The sequence below is a fragment of the Amia ocellicauda genome, chromosome 13 (assembly GCF_036373705.1).
Source record: "Amia ocellicauda isolate fAmiCal2 chromosome 13, fAmiCal2.hap1, whole genome shotgun sequence".
NCBI lineage: Eukaryota > Metazoa > Chordata > Actinopteri > Amiiformes > Amiidae > Amia > Amia ocellicauda.
This window is the reverse complement of record NC_089862.1, coordinates 33,242,802-33,260,306: the sequence shown is the minus strand read 5'-3', so window position 1 is coordinate 33,260,306 and position 17,505 is coordinate 33,242,802.

Genomic DNA, 17,505 nt, shown 5'->3' with positions numbered 1-17,505 from the left:
AGATTTTCAAGCACAAACGGTATAAAATCAATAGCTTATTTCAGGGGTTTTCACAGCGGTCTTGGAGTACCCCCTGCCCTGCTGGTTATTCTTACGCTATATTGCTTTTGCTAGTTCAATCAAGGATTCAATTAAGCAATTAAGACCTCGGTTGGTACAAAAACCAGCAGGGCAGGGGGGACTCCAGGACCGGTTTGAACACCACTGGCTTATTTTATTAATTACAGCAAACAGAAAAGAAATACAATAGCAGGAGTATTTTTTCAACATTAACTCATTTGTTTTCTCCCTAGAAATCCACAGTTTTGAGAGAAACAACCTTCATAACTATGGCGTTTCACCTTTATTAGTGATTTAATTAGACTGCTCAGACATCGATCCAGTTACTTAATCTGCAATTTAATGCTAGGTATTGAAATTATTATAAAGTGCAGTCATCCTGCAACTCTGAAACCCTGGGATCCCGTCACAGCCTGCAGTTTAACACTTCCTTTGTGCTCGTTTAGGACTCTCACTGTCCTATAAACCAACCCTGGGCCTGTGGGACCCCCTACCCTGCTGGTTTTTCCAACCCCTACCCTGCTTGTTGTTCCAACCGACCTCTCAGTCTGGTACCTTAATAAGATGAGTTCCTTGTACAGTTTTATACTTAAAAGCCCTAGCATTTTAAATAAAATTGAATTATTAATTACATTAAGGGTTCAATTTAGTAATTGAGAGCTCGGTTGGAACCAGCTGCTATAAACCATAATGAAAAGTCACATTTAATTATTTTCCCACAGTAGAAAACAATTTCTACATGGAGTTCAGAGAATATCTCCCAAATATTGCCTCTAATTTAAACATTATTGCCGCAGCACATTGTCGCTTCGATCTCCGCATTCCTACACCTCCAGCCTAGATATTCAACACCAGGAGCACTGCAGGGTTTGCTACACAATGACCGTGGAGCAAACTGTGTTTTGATAATTGGATCCACTGGTAAGAAGTCTTGCACAATGCCACCACTCGGAATGAATTCAGTCGCACAATAATCATCACACACATCCCCTTGGTTGTGCCTCATGCGGTCTGCTAGCAAGAAGGTACAATGGGCAGGTTCTTTTTAAATCAGTAATCGTTGCGGTTATTGTTTTCAAATAGCGATTCCTGAATAAAGCCCTGCTGTCTAGTGACACACATACATGTCACCCACCACAGGCACGTACTCCGAAAACACAACCGGGGTGATGTGTGGGTGACCCGGTACCCTGCGGATACGAGCTCAGAGGAGCGGAGAGGTCGACCGGCATGAATCCACTGTGCGTGAAATGAGAACATGCCATTGGAAAAGATACCTGAGAGAAAAGAGATTGAAGAGATTTTGAGATTAAAAGAGAATTAGCTAATGTTCGAGGAACAAAGCATCTAAATGAAAAGAAGGTTCCCACGGCTCAGAGCTCGACTCGGATGCGCTTTACCTGATCCTTAAAGAGTTCCTGTAAATGTACCACATACCGGTTTACTGGGGTTCACTTGGTTCGATTACAGGGGAAGCTGGCAAGCTGTGGACTTGAGGACTTGGTCGCCAGTTTTCCAGGATGTTCTTGGTGGAGAAGGACTTCAGATTTCCTCAGGACTTTCACTCCTGTGTCCTCCAGTATTCCTGGATTTCTTCAAATTGCTAGCTCTAAAATCCAGTTTTCATGTTTCAAACCAATTTCTTTCCTTCCAAGCTTTAGGTTCATTAGGTCATACATTTTCAATTTCAGTCGCCCAAGCCCTTTGCCAGTCCTCTCCCTTGCTCTCAGCAGGATGTGTGTTGGGGGTGTGATGGCTTTGTGGAAGGTGACTATGGTACAGACATTACCTCGGGTTTCTAACTCTTTTAATCTATCTTGTACATTTTAGCTTCCTCACCGCATGGCCTTACATGTCAATTTAATTTAAATTAAATGTTATATTTATGACAGACAAATTATAATCTCCTGCCACTGGCGGGGGGTTACCTTGGCCAATTCTCCAGGGGTCTGGTCTGATGTCCATGTTTGTGGAGGATCAATTTGAATACTTTAATAATTCTCTTACATACTAGTTTTTATTTTAATTTTTTGCATGTAAAATGAAACTAGTCCAATGGCTGAATTATCCAATGTGGTTTCTTTTAAGGTCTCTCTGTGTTTTGGCTTTGAGCTTCAGTTTCAGGTAACCTTAAAGTCCTATTTTGTTATCAATCTAAGGAAGAAGCTCGGTATAGCCTCTATTACCAGTGTGCAGTTTGTGTTTGTTGACCTGTGTTATGGAATGTACAATGTACCTTGCAGTGCTGATTCAGTTGGACTTCACTTTGTCAGTGAGGGGGGGGGTCTGTCCTCATGAAGACCATCATGGAAGTGTTATCTGTTATTGCTGCTCTAGAGGCAGTTCAGAAGAGAGCCACCAGACTTATTCCAGGTCTGAAGGGAATGTCCTACTGAGAGACTGAGGAACTGAACCTTTTCACCCTGGAACAGACGAGAATACGTGGGGACTTGATCCAAGTCTTCAAAATCATGAAAGGCATCGAGTACATCAAACCAGAGGAGCTTTTCCAGATCAGCAGGGACACACGCACCCGGGGACACAAATGGAAATTGGGCTTCAAGGCATTCAAGACAGAAAACAGGAGACACTTCTTCACACAGAGAGGCGTCACAATCTGAACAAACTCCCCAGCGATGTGGCTGAAGAGACAATTTGGGAACATTCAAAAACAGACTGGATAGGATCCTTGATCACTTAGTTATTAATGGACATCAAACAAGCACGATGGGGCGAATGGGCTCCTCTCGACTGGACACTTTCTCATGTTCTTATCTGTCATGCTTTGGTGACCACGGGCCTGTATTGTGAAACACAGAGCTTCAAAGCTGTCTCCTGCCATAGAGAACATGTTTACTACGAGCCCAAATTTCTCATTTAGGAACGTCTATACAATAATCTATACATTTGACAAAATAAGATAGTATACGAGTCAAAGTAAGTTATATATTACTTTTGCAGCTTTTAGGCTTTAAAGGACACTGGAAAAATATCAAGAGACAGTATCATCACCAGCCTGTTCAGCCAAACCACAAAGACACTGTGCCATGTGCTACAAGCTACTGTGATTTATAGATTTACTTTTAATTCTTCCAAGTGAGTAACTGAAATCGCCCAGCGCTGCCAGAAATACAGGCATCGACTTCCTGCCAAACCCGCTCTGAATGTGGCATTTATACGACTTACCCTTAAGCAGGTCCATAATGTAGTATATCATTCCCAGTCCCCGTGCTCTCTGTGGCTGTCATAACGAGGTTACACTGAAGCCAGTGCTGCATGGGGGAGTGAGAGGGGCTCTCTCTGAAAGGTGAGCTTTTCTAGCTAATGTCTGTGGAAATTAATAATGCTCATTTGTAGGTTTCAAATGAACATCTCCTGGCTGGTTGAGGAAATGAATAGAGACTGCTGTCTGTGCTTTCCTGAGTTCACTATCGCATGTCACGCGATGGCAAAGTATACAGGCGACACATGATCGTACTGACAATATGAGAAGTAATATTCCACCTTACATCACAGATTTACTTTTATGATTATGATTATTATCATTGCTATATAATGAGAATAACATCAATAATCATAATAATAAGTTTACCTTCATATAGGCAACCATACAACATAAATATTAAGGTATATATGTTTTTAATTTAGCAAATTACATGATCTGTCTCTAGCAAGTAAGATTCTCTGTAGGACTCTGAAACTAGAAACGGTGTTGTTCACCACCAGATGGCAGTCACACAAAGCGGTGTCATTTCTCCATCATCAGCAAAATCAGGGTTTCCCTAACGGTCCTGGCTTGTTGTCCATTAAAGAATCCACTTATCGCACTTCATACCAACATAAGCGCAAACTCCAACAAAGCAGTCATGACTGTGGCTTCATAACAACTCTTCAGGGTAACAGATTATCAGCCAACACATTTCTATTACTGCCAGCGATATTGAGAGAGCTGGTTGATTTGCCCATCTCGGGGGAATTTGATAGCAGAGCTTCTTTCCCTGTTCTTGGGACGCCTCGTAGTCAACCTGAGGACTGGATCCTTGTTGGGAATCCATTGAATTCATAATGTGGGACATTTAATGCAAGAGCTCTAACACCACACCAATAAGCACGCTTACTGCTAAAGGAACTGACTGTAATTAACTGGCAATTAAATTGGTGATCAACTTCTTATTTGTTCCTGAGACTAATTAAAAAAGAATGAGTACAAAAAAACAAAAGGAAAACTATTTTTACCCCAGTTTGCAAGAACATACAATGCTTCATATCATAATGCTTTAGAAGACAATATGCATGTTTTAGATCTTTCTCTATCTTATTTCTGAATAAATACATGCATAATGAGTTAATTCAATAAGTGGGGGGAATATTTAATATAAAATCTGTACTGATAGAATGAAACATAGCAATGCCTCTACCCAACACACTAAACAGCCGACCCCAAAAATATATGATTCCCTTTTCACAATTACAAAAGCCAACGTAAAGGTTAAGTGCAAATAAAGGTTTGTATTGGAACTGAAACGCAGGTCAGTTGATGTACACGCTTGGGCTTTGGACATAAAAATGATGATCTCCCTCTAAACAAGGACCACCCGTGCAGAAGGAAGCAGTATGGAAGACTGGAAGGCACAACGCCGCTTCAGTGTCGGAGAAGGTCAAAGGCACTTACTGGGCAAACCTAAGTGTATCAGCCTCTGCTTCCTGGTCCACAATGACACCCTGCACTGCACGATGGGAAATTCCACTTCATTGACCTGGCTGCCTGTGCTACTGTTGCCTTTTGACCCCTTTAAAGCATAACTTCCTCCACAAATCACTAAATGCTTATCCCACAGGCAGTGAGGGAACATGAATAGGGATGCTTGGAAGTTGCCCTGGGCCATTGTTCAGGCAATTCATTTCAATCCTTCTTCAGAAGAAAGAAGAGAAAAAATGCACATTGTTTTGAGCTCCAGTTGCGTTTCGCAGGCGAGTGAGATCGTTTAATTTCATTTACTGACTGCATGAATAATACAGATCTCTCCTCCCTTCTTTTTGCATCTATATATTTTCACATTTCAGTTGTTCTCCCTCGCCTTCCCTTCAATTGTACCTGCATGCATATTTTACCCAAATAACTGGCTCTTATTACCGCCAAAGCCGTCATTTTTAAGTCCTTTCTTTTATTTTCTGTTGGCAGGGTATCCGCTTGTGTGCATTGGAGGCTGCCAACTGTCTTTAATCAATTACATATTTCTTGAAGGTAAAACTTTCACCAGACTCAAAGGAAGAGAGAACCTCAGTGCTGAAAAACGGATTCAGTGTAACAAGACACCTCACTGAGTCCAGCAACGTTTTCTGAACTGTTCTGCCTATTTTACCTCCAATTTCCAAGCCTGGGAATCCAACAGCTTGCATATTAAACTCATGTTTGCATCAAGGAGCAAAACAACGCAAAATGGGATTGCTTAATATGCCACACACACTGTGAATTCACCGGTTAGACAAGCAATTTTCAGATGGTTTGTGCTGCAGAGAGCATGTTTCAGCAGAGTAATCAGAATATGTTTTGAAAAGGAGACGGCAAGAAAAGACATGAGATTTGAACCAGAAAAAGAAAGACTGTTCTGCAGAAACAGGCATGAGGAATTACATCTCATATCTCTACTATGTTATTCACAGAAATGCATGTGTGATTGTTAAAACAGTGAGGTGGTTACCATTGTAAAGTTGTGTGCATGTGAAAAATGAACTATGTAGGCTTGAACAACAACACCTGACAAATTACCTTTATGAAACAATAATGCACGTAAACAGCAGCTAATCTATTGTGCAGTTGTTCTGTCTCACGGTGACGGATGGCTTTAAAGACAGTTATCAATGAACTCCTAGCGTCACAATGAAAACAAACAAACAACAACCAGCCACGGAAACGACTTAAAGTTGCTCTTTAATTAAAATCCAGAGACTTCACAGCTTTTTTTAATTAACAAGACAAACATAACCTGGCAGTTCAGTGTTTACAATAAGCAGCAAACAAAGAAGACAACAGAGATTCACAGAGCTGCGTTTCATATCACTGTCTGAGCCCATCTGGCATGAAAAACGCTCCATACAAAACAAATCTAAATTATTTTTTAATGTTTTTGCCAAATGTATCCTAAAAACAAATAAGTGGGATCTTCTTTGCACATTCAGAATAAAATATTACGAGAGAATGAAGCAGCAGCGCCTGCCTGAGTAATGACTGTAGACACTGTATAAATAAATCAAGCCAACTATCTGTGCCAATTTGTTCCATTAATATTGCTTTTTAAATTAATTTCGTGGACTTTTTCCTTTGCACAGGAGAGGAGAATAAATAGCAAATGCTCTCGCACTGTCTTATTTTGGATCCATTTTGTCTGACTGAAATGGCTTTGTTCATCTAAAGCTGAATAGTTGAGACTGATGCAATTACATGCAGATTCAAAGTGGAACAACCCCCTCTTGTGCAGAAATGAAATGCAGAATAAGCACAGAAGTGCCTCTTGGGTATTTGCATTTAAAAGAAGCATTTTTGAGTAAATGCAGAAATAATTATACTATTCTCCTCTCCAGTGTGTCACAGCGGGTGTCTCTCTGATTTTATTGCAGTTTTAGAGAACAAAAAAAAACACACTACTTAAAAAAAGTCAGTTTAAAAATAATCTGCGTTGAAGGGCGGATAATGATGGGGAAGACTGACTGATGTTGACCCGACTGGCGGCTCTTGAAACGGCTGCCGACTTACTATCAGTGTCAATTAAAATGTGGACAGAAAAGTAGGATGACTTTCGGTTTGGGTCACAAAGCGACAGAAAAAGACAATTCAGTTATTATGATTATTAATAGTATTAATAATATTATTTTGCAAATATTTTCTCTAAGACAATTTATATTTTGTCAAGCAATCACATGTTATATCCCACTGATACACACTGTATATATAAGACAATGTGTCGTCCTCTATTGCACTTTCCTCATATCTGATGATTCTTCATTTTGTTAATCATGAAAACTGTAAGACGTCTTCTTTAGAGGCTATTGCTTTTGTGTGTCGGCTTCACCAAGTACACAGACTGCAATGCATATGAATAAGTATGAAAGGCATCGACCACATCAACCCAGAGGAGCTTTTCCAGATCAGCAGGGACACACGCACCCGGGGACACAAATGGAAATTGGGCTTCAAGGCATTCAAGACAGAAAACAGGAGACACTTCTTCACACAGAGAGGCGTCACAATCTGAACAAACTCCCCAGCGATGTGGCTGTAGAGACAATTTGGGAACATTCAAAAACAGACTGGATAGGATCCTTGATCACTTAGTTATTAATGGACAGCAAACGAGCACGATGGGGCGAATGGGCTCCTCTCGATTGGACACTTTCTTATGTTCTTATGTTCTATAAACATAGTATTTACCTTCAAGATTGCTCTGTACTTTTGACGTGTCTCTTCTATAGCAAAGGAATGCAGCAGACATTGGATAGATCCGGTATGACTATGAAGAAAAGGAAGGAAGGAAGGAAGGAAAGAAAAAAGAAAGAAAGAAAGAAAGAAAGAAAGAAAGAAAGAAAGAAAGAAAGAAAGAAAGAAAGAAAGAAAGAAAAAGAAAAAAAGAAAAATAATAATCATCAGGAAGTATTTATTGGGTTTCATATGAGCAGCAGGATGCATTGTGCACACATGTCACAGAAGTCAGGACTTTTCTATATTCCGTTTACAGAAAGTGCAGTTTTGCTGATGCAACCGTCACGGATGATGAATTATAGCCAGTTAAACATATTATCAGAGCTTTTGTCTCCGTTTCTAAAACACACTATTAGAAAATACTGAATATTTAAAGCAGAAGAAGCTCCTATCTAAACGCTCCCCAAGTGTTTTTTCCGTGGTGTCATTTTTCTTCCTGGGTGCACCTCCACAGCGATGGAGTACTTTTTTTATACTTTAAATTAAATTGAACTAACAGCACATACTGACAAGTAATAAATAACTTAGCACCTCTGAGTGACTAAATAAATTGGTTTCCCAAAGCAATGATTCATCCTGTACATTTCATTTTCATCAGGTTAAGAGACAGCATCTCTTTGTCAGACTAAAGGAGAAATATTTAATACCCCACATCGAAAACACTCCACTCAAGTACACAAGTCATTAATTGAATGCTTTTAGTCACTGCTAGATAAATAATAATATAATTCTTCTGACTGCTCATTTTCCAAGATTTAATGGGCGAAGCTTAATCTAAAAATAAATGAAATCAAATATTTAACGGAAAGACTCCTGTGGGTCTATGCTCAGCTTTGCAGTCAGGATGTAGGTTTGTATACAATTAACCATTAAAAACAAACCTCGCTGACTGATAAATATGATTATGTTTCGTATTATTGGAAGATGCACCGTAAATAGCGTTTGTGCCTCACACATCCCAGTGGATGGGAGCTCAGTGGATGCGATGCGGCAATAAAGTACATTATATAAGCATACTACGTTAATATATAAACAAAATGCATGCAATGTGTTACATGTCCATTTTATAGACTGGTTCAGGTGACATGCTCACACGGTTGCTCTTTCACTCTCTTCCCACTTTGGTTTGCGTTGGACAAATCAAAGTGTCGGCCGGCCGGTCCGCTGGGGACCGTTCTGCGCTGGAGCAGAGCCGGCGATCTTATTTTACATCTTGTTATCTTATATTGACCTTTAGAGCAATGATCCTGAAGGGCATCCTCTCTCCCTGCCAAACAGCAGGCTATGCAGACAGAAACAACAGGAAATCAGCAGCTCTGTATGCATGTGGGTCAATACAAGTGGGAATCAAGCGCAATGTATCAATTATACTGCTGCACTCTGGCGTATTGGGTGCTGCGGTGTCTTTCATGCAAGAGTTCAAGAGGCGATTTCTGCTCAATTATATGGCGGATATTTTCTACTCTTAAAGCTTCAATTGACGTCGAGAGGAGAGTGTTAGCTTGAGAGAGAGACAGAGCACCGTGGCGTGCTTTTGAGTGGGGGGGATAGCGCCACTTTAAACGTGGGCACAATGAAGTGACGCACGGCGAGCCAGGGCGTTCATTAGCGCAGTTTATTTGTGTATGGAAATCAAAGACCGTTTGCTGATGGACATTTGTTTGGGAAGGAGATCAGATCGTTATATGAATCTTCTTATGCAAATCATGAATAAATCACAGCGATAAATAAACACACTCGAGCACACGCTCTTTGGACACTTAATCAAAATATTTTAATTAGGAGCAAAACATACCAAAGTAAACCAAAAGTTAATTTAGATTAGTATCTCCACCCCTAACTGTGGCTTAAAATATATCTACTTATTGTAAGTCATTTCTCCTTCCCCTGGCATGTAGATTTATGGTCTCCACCAGGAATCTTGCATGTGATTTGCACACTAAATGGGCCTGTTTTCAGAGGAACATAATGATATAAAATGCCTATTGATATTCAGAGCAGTCAGTCCTTCCCAGCGCGGGAGTAATAAAGCCACCTGCCTTTAATATACACAGGGAAATGGGATGCAGAATAGCAGACATTGCACAATCAGATAAGTGTAATCAGATAAAATATCACAATATTATAATAGATCAGTCTCTGAATAGTAGGCATTTTACAAGACTGACAATCGGCACGTCCTAAAGCAATCAGGCACACTTCGTTCAGAGCCACTTTAGCTCAGATTTGATTGCTCTTATCCAGAGTTACTGGAGGATTAATCATCTTGGCTTTTCACTTCTTTAGTTGCATTTTTTCCCCCTCATTTGGAGTTTTTTTATTGCCACAATATCCTCCTCAATATGCAGGGAGAAAGCAGAGTATCACACAAATGCACCACTGCACTAACTCACAACTGAAATCCATGTTTTGACTGCAATCTAAGTGAATACACATATTTGTTTAACAAAAAGGTATTTGTTGGCCTTTCAAATCCATTAAGCTAATTATTATTTGTTAAAAATCCTAGTAAGGAAGTAACAATATGGTAACTTTGGAAACTAATTGACATTGATGATGCCAATATGTAAATATATAACATGTAAATGTGCAGTACGTAAATGTTCAATATGTAAATGATAAATACGTAAATTGACCTCATTCGATCACAATTAAAACGGGGCGTGGTCTATCGCATCATGGGGCGTGTCCTGTCTCGGCACCTGCCCGGTCTGGGGACATTGTGCCGGTGTGTCATTGAGGAGCTACCAGTACAACTGATGATGTGTTAGGATATGACAATATCTTCAATTATTTAAGGATTGAATCATTTGAAAATGTTTTAAATTTAATGCGTAAAACAAGGACATTTGTTCAAAATCGAGAGGTGAATGGATATAATTACGTGTTTTAGGTGTCCAGCATCTTGAGGGAAAGAAAATGTAAAACAGATGGTGGCTGTAATGGACAGGGGGTTCCCCAGTGACACAGCATCGTCGTTTTTACTAACATTATTATTATTGTTATGATAATATGCAACTATAGGCCTACCATGATTAATAAATGATCTCTTTCTGTGTGTGTTTCTATTTCTGTACATTAGGGGGCAGAAGAGAACAGATGTTGGCGAATCTGGGAGGGAAGGTGGGGGGGTCCCAAGAAAATAAAATTATAAACAGAGATGAAGCAGTGAATTTAAAAGGAGGAGGAAGAAGAAGATTGTCGTTTTTATTTGCTAAACAGTTTGGATGTTAAAAATCAAACATCTGTTTAATCAAGCCTCCAGCTGTCTTTTGAAAGAAAACAAATAACAAAGGGCCCTGGGAAGGACAATATAAAGAGCAGAATCTTCAGAATCCACTTTACTTTAATGACAGCAAGGAAAATGAAGTGTGTATCATAGTTTGCCAACACCTTGTTGTCAACAACCTATATGCTTTGATTTTGCAAGATATGCTACCGTGAGCCACTAAAGATTGAGAGAGTAAATTACTTTTGTGTAACTTGTGATAAACCTGTCAGCATGCTGCCAGGCAGCTGGCGGGAACATTATATTATGCAATCAAGTGAGTGCAGGGAAGACATTACACAAGAACTAAACAAAGGAAAATTCGGGAGAATCATTAGATCTGGTGTGTGTGTGTATGTGTGAATGTATTCGTCTTTAAAACAACCTTATTGCAAAAGGTCAGAGCAACTTTGACACCTTGACAAGCCCCAGAGTATTTCACAAATGCTCATAAAATACTCAACTGGGTGAGATGAGAATCATTCATAAAATTATGAGGTGCCATGTGATCTCTCTCTCTGGGTCACAGCCCTTCAGAATAAAAACATAGGTCTCTTATTTACAAAGCAGTGGGATTACCCAGAATGCCTGGGAATATCATCAATTATCAATAATCTTCGAACCCCAGTATGTGCTACTAAAATTGCAAGTGGCTGATTAACATTTGACAGTCTATGCTTTTGTACCCAGAATAACAAACCCTGAGATAGGACTGTCGCAATATGGGAGTGGGGGGGTGTTGTGCGAGTATGACAAGTGAAGCAGACTAAAAATAACAACAAGCTGGTGAGAATCAATACGTCCTTTACTGAGCGCCGTCGCGAAATGCTCGTGTTGTCAGATCTGTATCGGTGATGAGACTATTCTCATTTGAAAACAGTGAGACGCAGGAATACGCACTGGTGCTGAGAAACACACACAGCCCTCAGCACTAGCTGTAGTATCCATTTCATGATTTGTGCGCATCAGTCATCCTTAAAGTGTTTACTCTTCTCATTGTAAAATGGGAGATTTCTCACTGGGAGAATTAATCGGGCCTGCCTAGGGGGGGAAGGCAAGCTGAAGCGAATTAATAAACATATGAATACAGTCTTCAGTAATGTGGATGCACTGCTGTAGTCAAAATAATTTACTCGCTTCACTTTAATTGATTTAAAGTAATGAATGCAATAAAGGAGCACAAAGGCTCAGCCAGTGGAATGCTAGGGCTTTTGAGATGTTGGTTGATAGGCATCTTCACAAATGAAGATGGAGTCATGGATCAGATGATGTATTAGACAGTATTTTCGTGCATCAGTTCCTTCCACCATTGAAAAGCCAATTGTGCACATTTGAAGATGGTAATGAGCATAAACAGTTGTAAGAGATGTGAAACTGCTCTAGAGGCAGTTCAGAGGGGAGCAACCAGACTTATTCCAGGTCTGAAGGGAACGTCCTACTGAGAGACTGAGGAACTGAACCTTTTCACCCTGGAACAGAGGAGACTACGTGGGGACTTGATCCAAGTCTTCAAAATCATGAAAGGCATGGACCACATCAAACCAGAGGAGCTTTTCCAGATCAGCAGGGACACACGCACCCGGGGACACAAATGGAAATTGGGCTTCAAGGCATTCAAGACAGAAAACAGGAGACACTTCTTCACACAGAGAGGCGTCACAATCTGAACAAACTCCCCAGCGATGTGGCTGAAGAGACAATTTGGGAACATTCAAAAACAGACTGGATAGGATCCTTGGTCACTTAGTTATTAATGGACACCAAACGAGCACGATGGGTAAAATGGCCTCCTCTCGACTGGACACTTTCTTATGTTCTTCTTCTTATATTCTTATGAAATGGTATTGTGAATCTGTTAAAAAAGTAAATCCTGTAGCACTCTTTAAAGATGAATAAATAAAGATATGACATTTGCACACTTCTGCATGACTGTATTCCTGTATAAGAGTTTCTGTTATCTATCCACAACTAAACTGGGTGATGTTCAGTAGAGTTTAAACCCTCTAATTACTGTATTTTAAGGTCTGATAAACATTTCTCTTTGTCTGACTAAATAATCCCGGCCAGCACAATGATTACTAATCTTTAGAATAAGAGGGATGGGCTAAACAGTAATTAACACAAGAAAACGAAGCCCCTGATCTTAATCAGGGGCTTTGTTTTCTTGTGTTAATTATTGTTTATCCCATCTCTGTTTAGCCCATAGATGACTGCTATGACTGGCATCCAGAAGCACATCACCATGTCACAACATGGACAGACGTTGACGTTGCACCAGTCCAGCCAAGTGTCTGCTAACGAGCCCTCACAATGAAATCAATACACTTCACCAGGCAAAATCTTTTTTCCATAACCTTTCCCATGAAAGCAGTGAATGACTGAATTTTAATAAGTGCTACCTGCTTCTACATGAGGACTCAGATGGAAAATATTCTTCTCAGGTGATAAGAATATGTTGGTAGTGAGTTAAAGCTTCCACGTGGTTTGCAAGAAGTTGTAGAAATGTCCCCCTGAACAAGAAAGCAAGGATCCCATGCCCTGGGATATTTCTGTTGTTCTTTTTCACCTCCTAACTCAGAATCTCCTCTCTCCATCACTAAATGCAGTAGCTACGGTCTACACTGTCTGCTTATGAATGTACTGGATTACATTTCTGGCATTCAAACACTGCACTTCTGCTGACAGTTTATTTATTTACTTATTTTAAAAGATTAGCCAGGCGTTCAGAGTATCTTACTGTATGATTATTTAAAATAAAGGTTATAAAGTTATGCTTCCAACTAATCCAACAAACTAAACACAACAATATTTCATATGGCAAGCCAAATGATCATTTAGAGATTTCTTTAATTCATTTAAAGATATCTTCAAATATTTCAAGAGGTCTTTAAATGCTTTACAGATATCTGCAAATATTTCAACATATCTTCAAATAATTCCAGATATCTTCTAATATTTCAAGATATCTGTGAATCAAGATATCTGCAAATGACTTCCTGTATGTAGCCCAAGACTTTCACTTCCTATTCAATTGTTCATTCATTTCTGTGTAACTGAATGCGGAAACAGGAAGTGATAATCTCAGCCAACATACAGGGAGTCATTTGAAGATATCTCTTAAATGATAATTTGGCTTGCCATACATTTAATGGATTTCTAACTAACACTCCCACCTGACTGGAGTAGATAAATAAGGAGGAAGACGCTGTAAAACCCTGCATAAAGAATAATTACTAATGGATTCAGTCCCTAAATGTTGTGCTGTTACCTAAATCCCTGCCAACCGACGATCTCTAACATCTGCATATCGACTGCGGATAATAATATTTCTGCAGCTCCTGACTAGTCTCTTGTCATTCGGAGGCAGACAATAAACCACTGTTATTCCCAGGGCTTCTTGTGTGTTTCCATTCATTCTACATGCCCATTAATACCAGGAAACCATTTGCAAATCATCTCAGGCCGTTTCACTCTCCGCAGCCTGAACGCCGGAGCCATGCATGGAAAGAAGTCGTGTAAACAAACCATTACTTATTCCAGACGCTGCCAAGCATTGCTGTGGAAGATAAGGATATGATACAATGTTTGGTTTGCAAAACATTAATAATTGGATACTAACTTGCTTCAGTGCAGTTTTTTTGGTGATATTGTTGGCCTAATTGCCCCACAGATCAAAACTTTGTCCAACCTACCAATCCCAAATGACCTGGTGCCCGTTTTATTCTGTTCCTACTTCTGCGCAGTGCTGACCCACTACCAAATGCTGTCCTTCTAATTGGCAATTTGCATTTAGGTTGATATTTTGATTTGATCCAGTTCAAGCATGAAAGCTGTGACATTTAGTGGCAATTTGAAAACCAAATTGGACTTTGATCTTATAAATAACTTAATCTTTATCAATTACTCTTACTATCTACTGCACTAACGGTGTATTTTCACTCCAGTCCTATTCAATATTCATAATAATTGATTCTGTAATTAACTTGTACTTATATGCTTCTCATGGGTGGGGAGTTGGGGGATGGAGTTGACTTAGAGGTTAATAATCGATGCGTTAAAAAAATTGATGTTTTAAAGGATTTTCTGGTATCACACTCCTTTACAGCTGATCACTTCACATTTTTCTATTCATAGGGGTGTGTGCTGCAGGACACTGGCTGGTCTGTTTATCGAGAGGGTTTGACTCGACTGACACTGTATCATCGACGATTGGGTTTACAGGACAATGATACAGATGTCCTCCTTCCGAGATGAGGCGAGGTGTCACTATGACAAGTGCAGACTGTCCATTTCCATGTCAGAACCTTCTGTAGAAGCTGTAGGATGAGACATTAATTGTTATTGTAAAGCCTTTATTTTGGTTGTCCGTGTTGGTTTCTTATCCATGTGAAAATGTGCCTCGCTTGCTGGACTGTGATACAGATTAATATATTTCAAAGAAACACTGCCCGTTAGAAGAGTACTGAAAGGAAATACGAGAGAAGGAAATCTTTCTCTTTGTTCTGCTAATAAGGTATTGGCCGCTTGGAAGAACATCTTTGTGCAAAATCACAGAGAGAAGGCTATGTGGGGACTTGATTCAAGTCTTTAAAATCATGAAAGGCATCGACCACATCAAACCAGAGGAGCTTTTCCAGATCAGCAGGGACACACGCACCCGGGACACAAATGGAAATTGGGCTTCAAGGCATTCAAGACAGAAAACAGGAGACACTTCTTCACACAGAGAGGCATCACAATCTGAACAAACTCCCCAGCGATGTGGCTGAAGAGACAATTTGGGAACATTCACAAACAGACTGGATAGGATCCTTGGATCACTTAGTTATTAATGGACACCAAACGAGCACGATGGGAGGATGGCCTCATCTCGACTCGATACTCTCTTATGTTCTGATGTTGTTATATATCTTCCACATTCAGGTTAGAAAAACTGAAGAAGTTTATGCCTGACTTTTATTTCCAGTATGAGTAAGAAAAGATTTCCATTTCCCAAAATATCTAACATAAACTTACACCATATACAAGTGAATAAAGGTGACTACAAGTTTGAAACCATGGGGTAAAACAACTTTAGCAATTTGTAAATATCTATATTACAATGTAGAGATAACATTGTAGACTCATCTTTGTGCAAAATCATTTTTTTTATGGTGACAGCAGTGAAATTGTGATAGCATGATGAGATGAATGGCTCCCTTGAACAGTCAATTTTCCTTTGTTCAAATGTTCTCTGTTATTAAAGTTAGTAAGAGGATCATAACAGCCCATATTCAGTCGGTGATTTCAGTGTTTGTCCGTATCAAAATGGAAATCTATCTTCTCAGCTGTGAGTTAAACATGCCTAACAAGCAGGGGGGATTATTAACATTGAAGTAGGGAGATGGAATTAATAGTTTGGTGTTTGTTGTTCGGGTTAGTCGCAGTCAAATAACAGGCTAAATCTTTCTGAAATATATATTGGAAAGATGATTGAATGACCTTCAAACACTCCCAGAATGAGTTAAAACCTTTCTGTAATGCTTTGCTGCCTATTTAATAAACGCATCCTTGGAAATTGGCGTGCGTACATGTAGTTTTTCTTTTAGGCCTACATAGGCCTACCCTACGTCCAACATCCAACCCACCTGCCAGTTAAAAACGCGAATCATCTGGCCTGACTCACACGACGCCACTTTAACGACTTAACGAGTTAACGGATATAAATGACTGATAATCAGCCCAACGAGTGAGACGTTAATGTATCGAGCTCGTTAAAATGTTTTGGGTGACCCGAACACATCTGAAATGGCAGAGAGCAGCTGACAAATTGAAATGAGAAAAAGACGTGTGTGTGTGCTTTCCAAACAGCGAGGTAAAACACTTCCACCGTGATTAACATTCCCATCAACTATATGCAAACTAGACTTGTAATTAAACTGCCATAATCTAATACTTTGAACCTATTCATTGTCTTTGGGATTAATCACTAAAACTGGCTGCTTCGAACAAGAATCCATTATCATAAATGACTGAACTTTACCTTTTTCCGCCCCATCTACTGCACCGTGTTTCCTCAGCTGCGCGGTCGGCGAATGGTGCCGGAGACGGGTTTCACATCAACTCAAAGTTCACTTCAAAATAGGGAAGTTTTGGTGAAAGAGAAAGCATTGACAGGGACAATTAAAGAGCTGGGGAGGAGAAAGAAAAAAAAACAAATCCAGTACATTTCAGGTTATTTAAATGCTAGACTGAGTTAATTGTATTCATGACCTTTCGCTCCACAGATATGTGAATCACTTTAAGATGTCTTTGCAGGTTGGGTTACGGGTCGGTATTTGTCATGGATTAATTCTGATGCTCAGTTTGCTTTTCAATGACATGCAAAGCAGACGCAGATATCGTATCATCAACGTGCCGTGACTCCTATTGTTTGCAAACATATATATGTACACAAAGTTAGGAGCCTTTGTAAATATTAAAGTAACAAAAAAGGAAAAAAAACTTGAATGTTATCTCTGGTATATCTGAAGTACGATGCAGAATGACTTGAGAGATGGATGAAGGCTAGGTTTCCCATATAAATCTTGCTTTATATTACTGCTGTTGTATGAGTGAGTTTCAGAGCAATTAAAAGATCCCCTTTGCACTGCAGGTACCGTGGCTGAACTTTAATAAGGCAGATATGAGTTCTTCCTACCTCAGTAAATCTCTTTATGTT